The sequence below is a fragment of the Caretta caretta genome, chromosome 1 (assembly GCF_965140235.1).
Source record: "Caretta caretta isolate rCarCar2 chromosome 1, rCarCar1.hap1, whole genome shotgun sequence".
Lineage (NCBI taxonomy): Eukaryota > Metazoa > Chordata > Testudines > Cheloniidae > Caretta > Caretta caretta.
In genome coordinates this window covers 297,372,947-297,390,929 of record NC_134206.1, presented here as the reverse complement: position 1 = coordinate 297,390,929, position 17,983 = coordinate 297,372,947, and positions in this window count along the sequence as shown.

Here is a 17,983-nt window from a genome sequence, read left to right as displayed (position 1 = left end):
TTCTTGCAGCCCAGGGGATCTGCCCCTAAATTCAGAAGCTGCTGGATTAGGAGTAAAGCAAAGCATTCATAATCAGTGGCTGAAAATAAAAGAACTGATCCCTTAAATTCAGTGGTATTTCAATGGAAATATAAGATCTATACTCAAACAAAATACAATATTAGAGAAACCTATTAAATTAATATATATTTTACAACAGATTTCAAATATAGTAGATATTGTATGTACAAGCTAGACTAAATTGTATTACACACACAAAAACTACACGAAAAGAACATTAAGGTTGCAAAGTCAAGTGCTCAAAGGTTAGGAAGTGCCAAAGTTAAGACTGACTATGTAACCTTAATGCATAACCACAAAAGGGCCAAATTGTGAAACAGCTTTTAATTATATGATTAGGTTGTTATATTATTTTTTCTACAGGACCACTACCTCATTCAGAGCACAACAAAGGAATGAGCAGCCATTCAAAATTTTGTTTTATCCTCATTATTCAAAGTGTGGCCCCAGGCCTTGTTTACTGAGCACTGTACAAATGGAGTGCTGAATACAGAACTATTAATTTCCTCATTATAGTACCAGAGTGCTCCACAAATATTAATGAATTTATCTTCACAACAACCCTGTGAGGTGGGGGATAGTAATGTTCCCATTTTACTGATGAGGAATAGAGGCATGGTAAATGTTTAATGTGCCCACTAATTTTAGGTGCCCAAGTTAAGACAGCTAGGGCCTGATTTTATCCAGAGTACTTAGAATTCTATGTTCAAAGCACAGCTTCCATTGACTTCAGTTACAGCAGTGAGTGCTCAGCACTTGTGCAAATCAGACCCCAGGGTCTCAATCAGGCACCCAGAAAATGAGGCACATTAGTGACCACATGTGAAGAGTTTGGTTTAAGTAACTTGACCAGCATCACACAGGAACTCTGTGGCAGAGGCAAAGATAGAATACCATTGTCTAAGCCGGTCTTCAACTGCCTTTAAATCATGAGACCAACTTCTCTTAGCCTATCACCTGCCTCATTCACTACACTCCTTGTAACTTTTGCGAGGATCCTCCAAACAACTTTCTCTTTCACTATACAACCCTGATTCACCCCCAGCCCACTGTTCATCTTATATATTGAATGATGCAGGGGTTCTGTGGAAAAAAATAATATGTGACCATATGATTAAAGACTAAAATAATTGGTATGTACAAAGCATGGACAACCTTAATTCTGGCATTTCCTAACTTTTGAGTGCTTGACTTTACAGCCTATGAACATTCCTTTGATGTCATTTTTCAGTATAATATTACATAGACTGGCAAACAGGGAAGCACAAAATGCTGATAGCACTAGAAGAGTAGGCTGGGATCAAGGAGAGTTCTTCACTGCTAAATGACCAAGGAGAGTTCCCCACCCAGTATACAATAGCTTGAAAATGGCATTTTAAGAACATTAGCATTATTCAGGTTTAGTCAAAGTGGAAAGAGAGGTTATGGGATGCTGATCTTGCAAACAGTATGGGGATAAGTCACCGTAAAATGAATCATTTCACAAAACAAGCAAACTAACCGATGCTAGTGAGTCAGGTCAAGTATTAGCCTGTGCTGGAATAGCTCACATCCAGGGCTAACATAGTACATTTGTTTAAATAAAAATAAATTAATTAAATAAATAAAAGAGGGCAATGAAAATGAATGAGAGATTTGTAAGTACTTGTTCATCTCTTGGAATTCAGAGATGGGTTCAACTTTTCACTGGGTACCACACTGTGCATGAGTAAAGCTATACTATCAGATTTCCAGATTATTTGCTCAGGATAGCCCCTTACTTTCATAATTAAAATCATTCTGAAAGCAGCAAAAAACTAGCTATGTCAGGTAGTTGTTTATGGAGTAAACTTAAGCGACGATGAAAATTCAGGTGATTTTTCTTACTTGTTAACAATAAAAGTCCTGTGTCAAAGACTCCACAGGGTTTGCACAAAATTGATCATTGGAGAAGTTAATGCTTCAATCAAGCTACAGTTACTTACAACCCTCATGTGCTTTCAGCAGAAACAATTTTGCTGATGGCAATAGCAACATGGTAAAAGGCATCCCAGATGTTCTGACGGCCTGGCACAGAATGCAGTATCAATCACTTCAGAAAAGGGAACCTCTTGACCTCACTTAAAAGCATGACACAGTCTGTCCAATCTTCAAAGCCAACGGATGACAAAGAAGCCTCTTCATCTATTGCCTCATCTGAGAACCTTTTCTACATCCCCAGTGTCCATTTTTAAGCAGGTTAGGTTAAGTGTGCACCTGCAGATGGCCTGTGAGTAACATATAGGTTCTAGGCAGGAGATGAGATCAGATGCTAGGGTGTCTCTGGCACGGATGTTGAGGTCACCGGGAAGATTGAACCAGAGGTTTCTAGCACCATGCTGAGCAGACGTTCTATTGCTTCCTAAGGAAGTCAACGGGTCTTCAGTGGGATGGTCTGTCTTTGAACCTAGGTTGTTTGTATCCTTCACCTCACAGTTCAGGTGGATGCATTCAAATGTTTTTGTTTCTTGTGTGGAGTCTCATGCATCTGAGCTTGAAGGAGAACAAGACTCCATTTTATTTCTTTTGGCTCATTCTGGATCTCTTGGTTTCTAGACACTCAAACCCATGTTACTTATAAGGTGTAATTTCAAGTTCAACTCCAAGCATATTCACAAAGGGCCACATTCTGCCCTTGCTTACACTTTCTGAAATGCCAGCGAATGCACCATGGAGTAAGGGTATATCTACACTGCCATCACAGGTGATTGCAGCACGTAAACATACCCAAACTAGCTTTGATCCAATTAGCTCAAGTAACAATAGCAGTGAAGTGGCAGCGACAGAAGCTATACAAACTCATCCAGGATCCTTAGCGTGCACTCAAGCGACTAGCCTGTGCTGCTGCTTCACGACTATTGCGGGTCAGACTAGCTCAAGTATGTCTACACATGCTGCAGTCACACCGCTCACGGCTACGTACATACCCTAAGTTACGCTAAGGACTAGATCCTGCCCTCCTCCTCCCCCTCCGCCCCCATCCTGCAGACCTTACTCAGGCAAATTCCCATGGATTTCTTCATGTTGATACACTTGCCATGGAAGGGAACATATGCTCATGTAAGTTGCCATGGTAACCAGTTCTTGGGTTTCCTAGGTGATTTCACTGGCAAACAGCCAAAGGAGGGAACAGTAACAAAGTAGGATCCAAGGCACAAGAAACATGGGATTCCTTGGTGAAAAGTGCTGCTTGACTGTAATACAGTTAGACTGAAGTGACAAACTATAGCAACTAACATTCAAAACTCCCAGACTTAAAAATATTAGTAAGTGTCAAACATAGGGCAGAGAATCCAACTAAAAATATATTATTTCCATCTTTCTGAAACTGATACACTTTGTGTGTCCCCCTCCCTGGATCTGCTACGCCATGGGTGACAAATCTTGTCAAACCAATAGAATACGATTTCTATAAACTAGCTGGAATAGAAAAAGGCCCAAAAGTGTCCCTAGGAGAGAAAATAGACAGTTTAAAACTGATTAATAGGTTGAAGTTAAGAAGCCTACTAAATATTTTTAATGCTTCATACTAGTAAATAACTTACTGCTCCTATAGCTTGAATTTTTCACAGAATGGTACAATTATTAAGCAAGGGATAGATTTTCCCCAAGCTCCCACCAAGGATGGCAGAGGAGCTACACAGGGTCGGAGTTCCCAGTAGGCATTCTGGCAAAGTCTGCCAGAATTTCTCCTGGTGCCCTCAGCCAGTAGACAGAAGCATGGCCCCTCCACAGCCCTTGAAGAGGGTACAGCATGCTCCTCACCCAGCTAGAACTGCTGACCAGTGAAGATGGGGAAGGAATCTTTGCCCTGCTCCTCTCTGGCAGTGAGAAGGAGGGTGTTTGACAGCTCACAAGGCATGGGGCCAGGAACCTCTCCCCCTTAACAGAACAGAAGAAGATGTGTGCACACAGATGTCCTTTAAGTCTTTTACCAGCATAAAGGACAGGCTGTCAGATTTTCCTCACAAAGAATCATGTGGTCTCCCCAGTCTGCAGAGAGCTGATGACTGGAGAAACACAGGACCAGAGGCCAAATATCCAGCTATTAGCAGAGTAATCCTGATTTAGGTTAATAAGAGCCAGATCAAAGGCTGTGCTGAACCAATGAGAAGACTGTCAGAATTGCAGTGGTGTTGAGACTATAAAAAGACTGATCCGGAAATAACAGTAAGCTGTTTCCTTTCTGTTGAAAGAAAAAAAGACGAAGGCCTTTGAGGAGACACTGTACAAAGGACCAACTTCTGCACCTTTTGCAAAGAACGGTTGAGTATCAAAATCATAAATATGAATTAGAAAAGGTTACAGCCAATAGAAGATTTGGCAGTGCTCACAAGGTTTCCTACATGAATTACACACACCACTAATCTAAAATCAATTTATACCCTCTATTTATATATTGTAACTCACTTTTTATTGGTAATATCACAGACTGAAAATTGTATGCAAGAGTAAGTCTTAAATAGAATAGGAAATAAGACTAAAGTGAAAGAAAATAGTGGTATGGACGGGTTTATGGTTTGTTTTTTAAGATAGTAATTGTAATTTCCTTTAGTGCCCCATCCCTTTGCCTATCAGTGAACCAGACAAAAGCACCTGATGGCAGGAAGTGAACTCTATTCAGTCTCTTAGCCCTGGTCTACACTGCGAGGTTAGGTCAAATTTAGCCGCGGTAGATAGATTCAATGCATTTACACAACCAACCCCGTTCAGTAGACACTAAAGGGCTCCTAAAATTGATTGCTGTACTCCTCCCTGGTGAGGGGAGTAGCCTTAAAATCGACCTTGCTGGGTCGAATTTGGGGTACTGCAGACGCAATTCGACAGTATTGGCCTCCGGGAGCTATCCCAGAGTGCTCCAATGTGACCGCTCTGGACAGCACTTTCAACTCTGATGCACTGGCCAGGTACACAAGGAAAAGCCCTGAGAAATTTTGAATTTCATTTCCTGTTTGGTCAGCATGGTGAGTTCAGCAGCACAGGTGACCATGGAGTCCCAGAATTGCAAACGAGCTCCAGCATGGACCAAACGGGAGACACTGGATCTGATCGCTGTACGGGGAGAAGAATCTGTGCAGGGTGAACTCTGATCAAAAAGAAGAAATGCTGATATATATGCCAAAATCGCACAGGGCATGTTGGAGAGAGGCTACAACAGGGGCACACAGCAGTGCTGCATGAAAATTAAGGAGCTCAGGCAAGCCTACCAAAAGACAAAGGAGGCAAACGGTCACTCTGGGTCAGAGTCCCATACATGCCGCTTCTATGATGAGCTGCATGCAATTCTAGGGAGGTACCCTACCACTACCCCACCACTGTCTGTGGACACCTGCAAAGGGGGGAGTCTCACATAACAGAGGGGAGGATTTTGTGGATGAGAAAGAGGAGGAGGAGGAGAATGCGCAGCAGGCAAGCAGAGAATCTGTTCTCCCCGGCAGCCAGGACCTTTTCATCACCCTGGAGCCAATACCCTCCCAAGGCGGGTTCCCAGACCCGGAAGCCAGAGAAGGCACCTCTGGTGAGTGCACATTTGTAACTACACTACAGGGTTTAAAAGCAATTGTGTTTAATGTTTGATTTGCCCTGAAGAATAGGGATGCATTCACGGCCAGTACAGCTACTGGAAAAGTCTGTTAACGTGTCTGGGGATGGATCAGGAATTCTCCAGGGACATCTGCATGAAGCTCTCTTGGAGGTACTCTGAAAGCCTTTGCAGAAGATTTCTGGGGAGGGTTGCCTTATCTTGTCCTCCACGGTAGGACACTTTACCATGTCAAGCCAGTAGCAAGTAGTCTGGAATCATTGCAGCACAAAGCATGGCAGCGAATGGTCCTGGGTTTTGGTCACATTCAAGTAACATTCCGTCTACATCTTTCTGTGTTAGCCTCAGGAGAGTGATATCATTCATGGTCACCTGGTTGAAGTAGGGGAATTTTTGTAAGGGAACAGTAAAAGGACCCAATTCATGCTGGGCTGTTTGCGCTTGGCTAAAAGGGATCATCCCTGAGAATAGCCACGCGGTGCAGGGAGGGGTGAAGGGATCATCCCAGAGAATAGCCGCGCGGTGGGGTGGGTGGGGGTGGGGTGTGCTGCACATCCACCTGAAAACCGCAGCCCCTCCTTTTAAATGGCAAACCCAACCGGCATTGCTTGTTATGGAAAAGGAGGGCACTGCAGTCTGAAACCATTCCCACATGTTATGAAGGCATAAGAAGCCAACCCCGTGTACCCTTTGGCTTACCATGGCTGCCTGGAAACCGAATTCTGTTGTCCAGCCATGTGTGATGTGTCACCATACCGGCAGGCGCTCAATATAAAAGGCAAAATGTGACCTTGTACCTAAAGCACATGTGCTGTCTGCTGCGAATTGCCTGATTCACTGTGAAAGAGTCTCCCTTTTGTTCTCAGAAATGTATCTTCTAAAATTCTACTCTCCCTTTTTATCCCCCTGCAGGTGCAAATGTTTCTATGCTTCCCCATCATCTCCATCCCTGAGGTTATTACAGATTAGAAGGTGAAAAAAAACGCACCCGCAATGACATGTTTTCTGAGCTCATGCAGTCCTCCCGCACTGATAGGCACAGCTGAATGCATGGAGGTATACAGTGACAGAGGCCAGGAAAGCATTAAGTGAGCACGATGAGAGGAGGCAAGAGGCGATGCTGAGGCTAATGAGGGAGCACATGGACATGCTCAGGCATCTGGTGTAGCTGCAGGAAAGGCAACAAGAACCCAGACCACTGCTGCATCCACTGTACAACCGCCTGCCCTCCTCCCCAAGTTCATATCCTCCTCACCAAGACGCCCAAGAACGCAGGGGGAGGCTCTGGGCACCCAGCCACTCCACTCCAAGCAACAGAAGGCTATCATTCAAACAGTTTTGATTTGTAGTGTCGCTACAATAAGCAACGTGGCCTTGTTCTTCCCTCTTCCCCCCACCCCACCTAGGCTACCTTGTCAGTTATCTCACTTTTTTTCAATTAATAAAGAAAGAATGCATGGTTTCAGAACAATAGTGACTTTATTTCCTTTGCCAGCTGTGATTGAACGGGGGAGGGTGGTTGGCTTACAGGGAATTAAAATCAACAAAGGGGGTGACTTTGCATCAAGGAGAAACACACACACACACCTGTCATACTGTAGCCTGGCCAGCCATGAAACTGGTTTTCAAAGCCTTTCTGATGCACAGCGCACCTAACTGTGCTCTTCTAATTGCCCTGGTGTCTGGCTGTTCAAAATCGGTTGCCAGGCCATTTGCCTCAACCTCCCACCCCACCATAAAAGTCTCCCCCTTACTCTCACAGATATTATGAGCACACAGCAAGCAGCAATAACAATGGGAATATTGGTGGCACTGAGGTCTAACCTAGTCAGCAAACAGCGCCAGTGAGCTTTTAAATGTCCAAATGCACATTCTACCACCATTCTGCACTTGCTTAGCCTATAGTTGAACTGCTCCTTACTACTGTCCAGGCTGCCTGTGTACGGCTTCATGAGCCATAGGAGAAGGCTGGGTCCCCAAGAATAACTATTGCATTTCAACATCCCCAGTGGTAATTTTCTGGTCTGGGAAGTAAGTCCCTTCTTGCAGCTGCTTGAACAGCCCGGAGTTCCTAAAGATGCGAGCGTCATGCCCCTTTCCCGGCCATCCCATGTTGATGTTGGTGAAATGTCCCTTGTGATCCACCAGTGCTTGCAGCACCATTGAGAAGTACCCCTTGCAGTTTACGTACTGGTTGGCAAGGTGGTCTGGTACCAAGATAGGGATATGCGTTCTATCTATTGCCCCACCACAGTTAGGGAACCCCATTGCAGCAAAGCCATCCACTATGACCTGCACATTTCCCAGAGTCACTACCCTTGTTAGCAGAAGGTCAGTGATTGCATTGGCTACTTGGATCCCAGCAGCCCCCACAGTAGATTTGCCCACTCCAAATTGATTCCTGACTGACCGGTAGTAGTCAGGCATTGCAAGCTTCCACAGGGCTATCGCCACTTGCTTCTCAACTGTAAGGGCAGCTCTCATCTTGGTATTCCTGCGCTTCAGGGCAGGGGAAAGCAACTCACAAATTTCCAGGAAAGTGGCCTTACACATGCGAAAGTTTCACAGCCACTGAGAATCATCCCATACCTGCAACACTATGCGCTCCCACCAGTCTGTGCTTGTTTGCTGGGCCCAGAATTGGCATTCCACTGTATCAACCTGCCCCACTGCCGCCGTGATGTCCCAATTGCCACATCCCGTACTTTCAGGAACGTCTGTGTCCATGTCCTCCTCACAATAGTCCTCGTGCTAGCAGCTCCTAGCCAGGTTCTGCACATTCTGCAGGATAATGCGTGAGGTGTTTACAATGCTCACAACAGCAGCAGTGAGCTGAGTGGGCTCCATTCTTGCCGTGCTATGGCATCTGCATGGGTAACTGAGGAAAAAAGGTGCGAACACACTTCAGCTGGTTTTAAAGTGAACTATCTCCATTTCTCTTTATAAGAATGCAAAGAAGAGGGAACACAAAGACCCATAATTTCAAAGATATGTAGGTGCCTAAATCCCCAGTCCTGCAATGAGTTCCATGTGGGTGGACTCTATTACTTTAATATTGCTCCATGCAAGTGGATTGATCTATACATACAGAGCTCATTGAAGAAGCTATTTCTCTATGGTGGCAAGGGCAATATAAAAAACCTACACACAGAAACTGAGCACAGAAGCTGAGAACCTAAGTATCCTGCATAGACAAACTTTACATTTTGGTGGAGAGTTCCATTATGCTTGAGAAGGGGAGTTACAGACCACATTCCTTGTTCCAGAGCTTCTGGAGACCTTTTAAAAAACCTGGGCTTAGGCTAAATTCAGTGTCTTGATGATAAAGACTGAGATGCTGAACTTAATTCTATATTCTTAATGTAATTAATCTCAATATTATATGAAAAGCCAGTGTAGTGAGCTACAGGCAGGTTTGATGTCCTTATGGTAGCCCATGTTACTGAGGAGATGTACTGCCACATTCTGTATTATTTGGACTTTACTGGTTGCTGGCTCAGAACCCAGCAATATTGCATTGTTGTCCAGACAGGAGGTGACAGACATGTATAGCTGAGGCTAGTTTATCACCTGCCAGGATGGAATGAAGTCTCTTTGCCAACTGGAGATGTAGACAACAGTACTCCTATACATTGCTCTATATTGAGTTTAGTACCAGCAAGGAATCCAAAAGCACTCAAACTAAAGACTAAATTTGACCAATTGTGGGTGTGTGCCTTCAACCAAAGGAAGCTGCATATTGGCTGCAAACTCTGAGTGCTTTCTTTTTTCATACCAGCATCACCTCTGTCTTGCTTTGGCTCAGCATCAACAAGCTGTTCTTCATCCATGAGCAGATCTTGTTCAAGCACTGGGCCATCTTGGTGGTAGTGGTATAGTATGTGGAGTTCTGTATCATCTATGTATGGCTGGCACTTGTTTCAATGTCATCTACGTGTAGCACTAGGTGAACTGGTCAGATGTTAACCAGGTTCAGAGAGAGAGAATTGATCCTGGTAAGACTCCACAAGTCTAGAGGTGGAAGTGCAGTTTCCCCCATCATTATTCTTTGGGCGCATCCCTCCACGAAGGACTTAAGCCATTTTAAACATATTCCCCTGAACCCCTGCAACCTCTCTCAGGAGAGATAGTATCTCATGTTTGACAGTGCTGAATATTGACAAGAGGTCCAAAAAGAATGGATAAGGACAGATGTCTGCCCTCCATCTATTGACAGCAGGAGATCATCCATCAGTGCCACCAAAGCCATTTTCATACCATGTCCAGGCCTGAAGTCATATCATGTTGGGTCTAGGATATTGCTTTGATTAGATGACTGTGTAGTTGGACTTTTGGCTAGCTTCTCTATGAACTCGCTAAGGAACGGAAGGCTGATAGTGGGCAACAGTGAGCTAGATCCAATCTTCCTAGAGTGGGTTTCTTCAGTGTTGGTGAGATATTACATGTTTGAAGGGGGAAGGGAAGATTCCTTTCCCAAATGAGGCATTCGCTGTTTCAGTCATGAGTGGCATCAGTTGCTCATGACTCTCTCATCAACCAGGAAGGGTAGCAGTCAGATTCAGAGGTCAAGTTTCCTTCAGAGTGTCCAGTGCTCCTTGAAGAGTGAATGCACTGAACTCTGGGAATGCAGGTGGATTGTTTATTGGCTAGTGAAGACATAATGGATCCATGCTTGATGAGAAGCCTTCCAAAATGCATGTATATTTTTCTGTTCAGTGGAATGACAGTTCTTTACTTGATGCTGGATTCTGCTGTGGAAGGTAAGCAGTCAGGGATAATTAACTACTTTACAACTCTTGTTAGTTCTTTTGGGAGGGACTTGGCAGCCTCTGTAGTTTTATATAATTGGCACTCACGTTTCTGTCCCTCTTTCTGCATCTGACGCAGGGTGTCAGGAAACCAAGGAGTTCTGTTGGGATGATAGACAGAGAAGAGCCATTTGGGAGCCAGCGTACTATGGTAATGATTCAGCAGATCCTCAATTCTGTCCTTTACATGAAGTGCTGCTGTACTTTAGTGTGCTCTGGAATTTGATAGTTCATGGCAGAGTCAGGAACACTGGTCTTTCTTGTAGGATGGGACCTGGGAGAGCTCTGACCAGTACCTGAATGAGACGTCCAAGACAGTAGCTGGGTTTAGATATCTTCTGTATTGACATGTAATCCAAAGACCAAGTCCAGGATGTGAATGTCTGCGTGGGTTGGACCGAAGATGACCTGTGAAAGTCTGACAGGGACAAGTGAGGAGAATCAGGGGCAAAAGGGTCATCTAAATATTTTGGACAAAATTCTGATCTCATTTATACCAGTGTAAATCCTGATTAAATCCATTGGTTTTAGTGGAGTTTCACCCAATTTACACTGGTGTAACTAAGGGCCTGATCCACAGTCCAATGAAGGAAATGGGAGCTGGTTTTAAGAGTAGAATCTGTCCCACTGATGGCTTCTTGCTCATCTCCTAGCTTAGAAGTGCTGTCAGCCATTAATACCTTGTGTGAAATCCAGGTCCTATGACGTCAACAGCAAAAGCTTCTTTGACTCCAGTGGAGACAGGCTTTCAGCTGTGGTATGTAACATGTCCAAACTTCCAACTATGTAACTATTGATATGGCTTCATAAACATTATCTGAGCCCCTTGCAACCTGACCAGTTTATCTCAAGACTTGCCTCACTACAGGAGATCAAGTGTTAATCTAGATTGGTATCCTTTAGCTACACCCAATTACAGATGCTTTCCCACAGTATTTGCAGCATTCATGAATTTAGAATTCATTTACCACAAATTCTGAAAATCCTGCTGCAATAATAATCAAGGTTTTGATGGCAATCACAGCACATTAAGTATTACTGTATTCTTTGAAGGTACACTGTTCAACAGTCCAACAAGTAACTGAAAATTAGTTACAGGGATGTAGGCAATGGACATGAGTTAGTGAACAGTCTGGTAGTAAAACTAATAGGATATTACTTGGGGAATATTCATATGCTGCTCCAAGATCACTTTGTAGCAGTCTGCCAACACAAGGGAGGTGACCCTTGTAAGGTCAAGGATATTTGGCCTCTAGTTTTCTGTAGCACCTACAGATGCTAACAGACACCAGTATAATGCCTGCTTGCTGCAGAGCCCCAATGTAGGGCTTCAGTGGTTCAGTGGCCTTCTGTGCCAGCATGAATTTCACTCCCATTGAGTTTACATTAGATGGCTAGCATGCAGTTTTCAGATAGTCATAGCTTTGTCAAGTCAGAGCTAATTTCCTCCAACTGAGGGCTACGATGGAGAAGAATGTGGTAGTGGCATGGGACTTGGCCTCAGGAGACATGAGTGCAATGCCCAACTCAGTTACAGACTTCCTGTGTGCCTTTTGCAAGTCACTTAGTTAGGCTTGGCAGAATTCAATTTTATTTTTGTATAATTTCAGATATCAATGTTTATTTTTATTTATATTTTCAAAATTGCAAAAAGTTATGGGGTTTAAGATTTTTTTAATCCATTTAAATTTTAACAGTTGCAGAAAATTATAGAGGGTCAGAATTAATTACAGTACACACTGAGATTCAAAAAGTTGAAGCTTTATAACCATTAACACAAAGTTTGTCAACATCACATACTGAAGTATACAAAGTAAATATTCTTAAATCAAACTAAGCTCTCAAGCAGTATTTTTCTTAACTTGCCTATCTGTAAATTTTGATAATCAGTAGTGTGGTGGGGTGGTGTCCCAACCCCAGGCAACATTGGGCTACAACAGGCCAGAGCCGCTGTGTGGAACGGCAGCCATTCAGAGAGGGCCTGTGGGGGAGCCAATCAGTGCCAAGCAGAGGGCAACCAATCAGGGCCAGGCTAGGCCCTATATAAAGGCTGTCCAGGAGAGAGGCAGGAGTCTCACAGCATTTGCCAGAAACCATAATCCTGCCAAGTTTGCACTTAATCTACCCTGGCTTCAGTATACCCATCTGTAAAATGGGGATAATATTTTCTTACCTCACAGGGGTAACATGAGGTGTTCAGTTACAGTGGTGATAAGGGCTATCTAAGTATCTAGATATACTGCTACTCCTCAGATAAGATTTCTGGGACAGCATTTTTCAAATCTTGGCTGTTGCAAACTCTTGTTTGTTTTTTGTTTTTTTAAGGGGAAAAGTGCATTTTCCCCACTCTTTAAATTGGTGGAAAGGATTTTGCTTAAATTTTTAAGCAGAAATCAAACCATTTCAGTCCAAAAATGGGATTTAAAAAGCATTTGAGCATCTGTGATCAGGGAATTATAACATTGTTTTGCAGCTGTAAATATAGTAACTGACAAATGCTCCAGTGGTCATATGATCTTTCCCCACAACTGACTTACATGGAAGAGTTTGCAAAAAAGAAAAATGTAACCATGTAATCTTGGGGGGGTGGGAGTGGAAATGGGCCTTGTCCTGCAACCTCTTACTCACATCAGCAATTGCCCTATATTCTTCCACTAGTTCTACTTAGTTCCATTGCATTGCTGTTTCCTTTGCCAGGAACGTTAACAGATTTGTATTGCTTTCTTTACAAAAAAGAATTGAAAGCAGCCCTGCTCAGAGTTAGGAAAAGGGTATTTTTAAACACTTCATCCTCATCACAGTACCTTTTTTTTGTAAAAATCTAATTGTTGGCCCAGGGTTTACAAAATCAAATTTGATTTAACAGGTTTTCTGTTCCCTATTTGACAAAGGGATTGCAACTGGGTGGTGCTGTTTTATTTCTCTCTCCCCCCCCCCCGCACCCATTTGCTACCTTTTTAATAATTTCACAAGTATCAATCATCCTGCTGGGCTTTTGATTCACGGCCAAGAGCATCTATAGATATATTTCAGAGTGGTAGCCATGTTCGTCTGTATCCTCAAAAACAATGAGTACTTTTGGCACCTTAAAGACTACCAAATTTATTTGGGCATAAGCTTTTGTGGGCTAAAACCCACTTCATCAGATGCATGGAGTGGAAAATACAGTAGGCAGGTATATATACACAGTACATGAAAAGATGGGAGTCCCCTTAAGTTGGGGGGGAGGGGTCAGTGCTAACAAGATAAATTAATTAAAGTGGAAGTGGGCTATTAACAATAGAATACGAAGGTGGGGGGGAAAAATCACTTTTGTAGTGGAAATGAGGCCAATGTAATCAGGGTGGCCTATTTCAAACAGCTGACAAGAAAGTGACTAACAGTAGGGGGAAACTAGTATGGGGAAACTCGCTTTTGTAGTGACCCATCCAACTCAGTCTTTCTTCAGGCCTAATTTGATGGTGTCCACTTTGCAAATTAATTCCAGTTCTGCAGTTTCTCATTGGAGTCTGTTTTTGAAGGCTTTTTGTTGAATTGCCACTTTGAAGTCTGTTACTGAGTGTCCAGGGAGACTGAAGTGTTTTCTGACTGGTTTTTGAATGTTATAATTCTTGACGTCTGTGTCCATTTATTCTTGTGTAGAGACTATCCAGTTTGGCCAATGTACATGGCAGAGGGGCATTGCTGGCACATGATGGCATATCCCATTGTAGATGAGCAGGTGAACAAGCACCTGATGGTGTGGCTGATTTGGTTAAGTCCTATGATGTCCCTTGAATAGATATGTGGACAGAGTTGGCAACAGGGTTTGTTGCAAGGATAGGTTCCTGGGTTAGTCTCTTAGGTGCCACTAGTACTCCTCATTCTTCTTTTTGCTGATACAGATCAACATGACTACCACTCTGAAACCTGTTTTGACAGTGAGTCAAGCCACCTCCCCTCTTGCCTGCTTAGCCAGCCTCAGTTCAGTATCTACACAACTATTTAGCATGCAAGCATGACCCTGGCTAACACATGTTTGTGGACCTGGGCTGGGAGGTTTGCTCCCAGATGCAGTGTAGACATATCCTCTGGGGGAGCAGAAGAGGCCTCTGTGACAAATGGCCTCTCTTTTTTGCCAGGTTGCTCAAATTAAAAGCTTAACAGAAAGGCTAGCGGACTATAAGCATCTTAGGCCAGTCTGCCTGTGATGCTTACCTGATCTGCAAAGCAAAGGATGAAGTTAAGCTGCAACAGGCTGTACTCTGAAAAACTTCATGCACAGATGCAGAAAAGAAGGTTGTGGTTCAAAGCGGTGGTCTTTCCACTCTTGCCACCAGGTTGCTTTGACCTAACCCACAATATCCATCTCTGCTAACCTGTTTCCCTCCATCCTCACTACCACTAGCTCTTATTCCTTATTAAGCACAGCCCTTTTCCTTCATCCCCACCATCACTCAGCCAGATCTTTCACCTCTCACTCCTTTCTGGTCTCCCCATGGACCAGCAGATGTGAATGGATCCATGCCCCTATATGGGAGTGCTGTGTGGCATAGCTTCTCCCATTTTAAAGACACTTCTCCCAGTCCTTAAACTGTGTGGGGTACTGGTATTTCAAGAGGTCACAGATCTGGAAAAAAGGTTAGTTGAGCTGGGTCACTGAGGGGTGCACTTTAAGAACTATTTTACCAAACCTGCATTTCACAGATGATTCTCCCCCCACACTTTTCAGTCCACTTTAACAACACACTTCTGCACAGTTGGAAGATGTGTGCAGAGAAGCATACCGTGACTATTCTTCATTCCTCTGTTGTAATCATTGGGCCTACAAATTTGCTTTAATTGTGAAATGTATGTGCAAGTTCATAAGATGTCAACTGACCACAGCAGGTCTCAAACTGTGGGTTGAGACCCCAAAGTGGGTCACAACCCCATTTTTAATGGGGTTGCCAGGCCAGCATTAGACTTGCTAGGCCCAGGGCTGAAGCCCAAGCTCCAGCCTCACTCAGGACAGCGGGGCTAGGGCTGTAGTCCTCTTCCCCCGACCCGGAGTGGCAGGGCTCCCGCTCCAGCCCTCTCCTGGGGTCATGTAGTAACTTCGTTGTCAGAAAAGGGTCAAGGTGCAATGAAATTTGAGAACCCCTAACCTATAATGTTGATAGGAAAAATACAAAAATGAGACAGATTGAATTAGTCTAAACAAGAGTCTTAGATCATATCAATAGGCCATGTTAAACGCTTGCTTGGTAAAAACAAGATGTTGAAGTGGAAATTAATCAAGTTCACTGTCTGATATTAGACCTAACTATTGGACAAAACAGTGAAGGAATGGCAGCTATTCCACCTACCATTCCCTTTGGGAGTCTGTGACGGGGACACACGCCTCATGTTGGCCAGGTGCAAACTTGCACTCTTCCTTTTCTGGCACCCCTGTTGGTTGTTGGCCTCATCAGGCAGGTCTTCAGTGGCTCAGCCCTCCAGCTAAATCACAGGCTAAAGACACATAGATGAACCCTTTCCAGGGTGACACAGGTCCAACAAGGACTATAATTGTGCCCTTGTCTGTATTTGCAGCCCTTTCTCTGGGCTCAGTTCTCAGCCCCTTCTGGGCTAGCTTTAAGTCTGTCCCTGCCCTGTTATAGAAATGTCCCACCAGGGCTTTCTCCCTGGAGACTCTTCACCTTTAGCAATTCTTTGGCATCTCAGATCTCCAGCCAGGTCACTCCTTAACTTCAGTCCCCTACCATGGGGTAACAAAGTTCAGCAAATGGTTGGCCATCTTGCAGGGTCTTCAGTCCCATCATTCAGCCCTGTGCTTGGGCTTCTAAACAAAACTTGTCCCCTTCTCTGAGCTTAGACCACTTCCTCAGTGGCTGAGGGGGGGACCCACACTCACCCATTACACCAGGTCCCAACCCAGGCACCCTAGAAATAGCAGCCACATGCTGCTTCCTGTAATGGTTGCTGCTACTATTCCCTGGGGCCAGGCCACTTACCACAGAGCCCCTTCCTCTTCCTGGGTTCTCTGCCTGTTTCCAGTTTGAGCAGGGCCTCTCCCAGGCTGCCTTGCCTGGAGAGTTTCTCAGTCTGTCCTGATTTCACAGGGTCTTCGCTCAGGCCTCTTTGCCCGGAGAACTGTTAACAGTCTCCACCTCCTTTTTAATCAGGGTTCTCTTTTCCAGGCCTGAGCACCTGGACAGCTTCCCAGCCCCATCCCTGCTTAAGCAGGGTTTTGCCCATCTCTTTGCCTGTGGAGTTTTACAGTCTTTTAGTCCTTCACACTTTTGGTCCCAGCCAGCCACTGAGCTGCTCAGGTCCTGCAGCTCCTTCTAACTGGGCCTGGTGCATTCTAATTAGCTGCCTCCATGCAGCATCTCTCGGCCTACCTGGAGGACCCATCTTCACTGCTCCTTTTCTGGGGTGAGGTAGGACCACAAGACCTCCAGCAGGGGGCCTCAGAGGACCTGGTATACCTGTCACGGGTCCCTTAAATAAAGGCAAGAGGGGAAACAGATGGAGCCTACAGGAGAATTTCACTTCATGGCTGCTATCCCCAGTCATCTTCTGGAACCCCAGGCCTTCTTCCTCCTAATCCTGAGGGATGTCCTGACCAAATCAGGTCAGAGAGGGATCCAGATGACATCCCTGCCAGTGCCAGAAACCACTGGAGATTTAACTGGTTTGGACATAACAGCAGCACTGACAGCTCCAGCCCATCTCAACAAATTTTTTCCTTTTTCACCATAAGGCCAGTTATTACCATCTTTGATACCATCAAGGAGACTGCTGAACAAGGGCAGGGGTTTCCCTCCAAAACTTTCTCCAGCTAAGGGAAAGGAAAAAAAAAGTAGTTAAAATGAAAGCCTTACTTAATACTCTACAGTTCAAATGCTTTAACTGTTTTTCCTTTTCTGTATCTTTAATAAAAGGCAATAGGATTTTTACCGGCTGTTTTGCCATGATACTAAGCAAGCCGAGGTCTCGTGTATACCTGTAAATGCTGAACCTTGTTTCTAACTGTTTAATGTTAGACAGTGACTGGGTTATGTGAACACTTTGGCCCATTTATTCTGTCTAAATTAATACATTTTTGGCAGCCCAACATGGGGCTTAAAGGTTTAATTATACTCTGAATCTTGTAGCTTATCAAACAAGCAATTGTTTTCAAAGTTAGAATTTTAAAACAAGGTTTGTTTTAAAATTCTTAAGTCTTGAGCTTGTTGAAATAAGCATGCAGAACAAACAGTTAAAGCTTTGCCTTAAAGAGGGTTAAAAATTGTTTTAAGTTACTAATTTTTGAAATCTTAACTAATGCTTAGTTTCATTTTTTCTTTTATAATGGAGTTTATAGTTTCTGTGACTGGTAATTCTGAAGGTTTAATTAAAAGATTTTTTTAAGAAAAAGCAGAAGTCATAAAAATGAAGTTTGTTTTAAATTGAAGGTTAAGTTGCTAAAACAGACTTTTAATGAAATAACATTTGGGGTAACCTCCCCACCCTCACTGACAGAATACCCCCTTAATTCAGCACTGCTTCTGCATTGACTGTGAATTAAATCTCAAACTACCAGATCCAA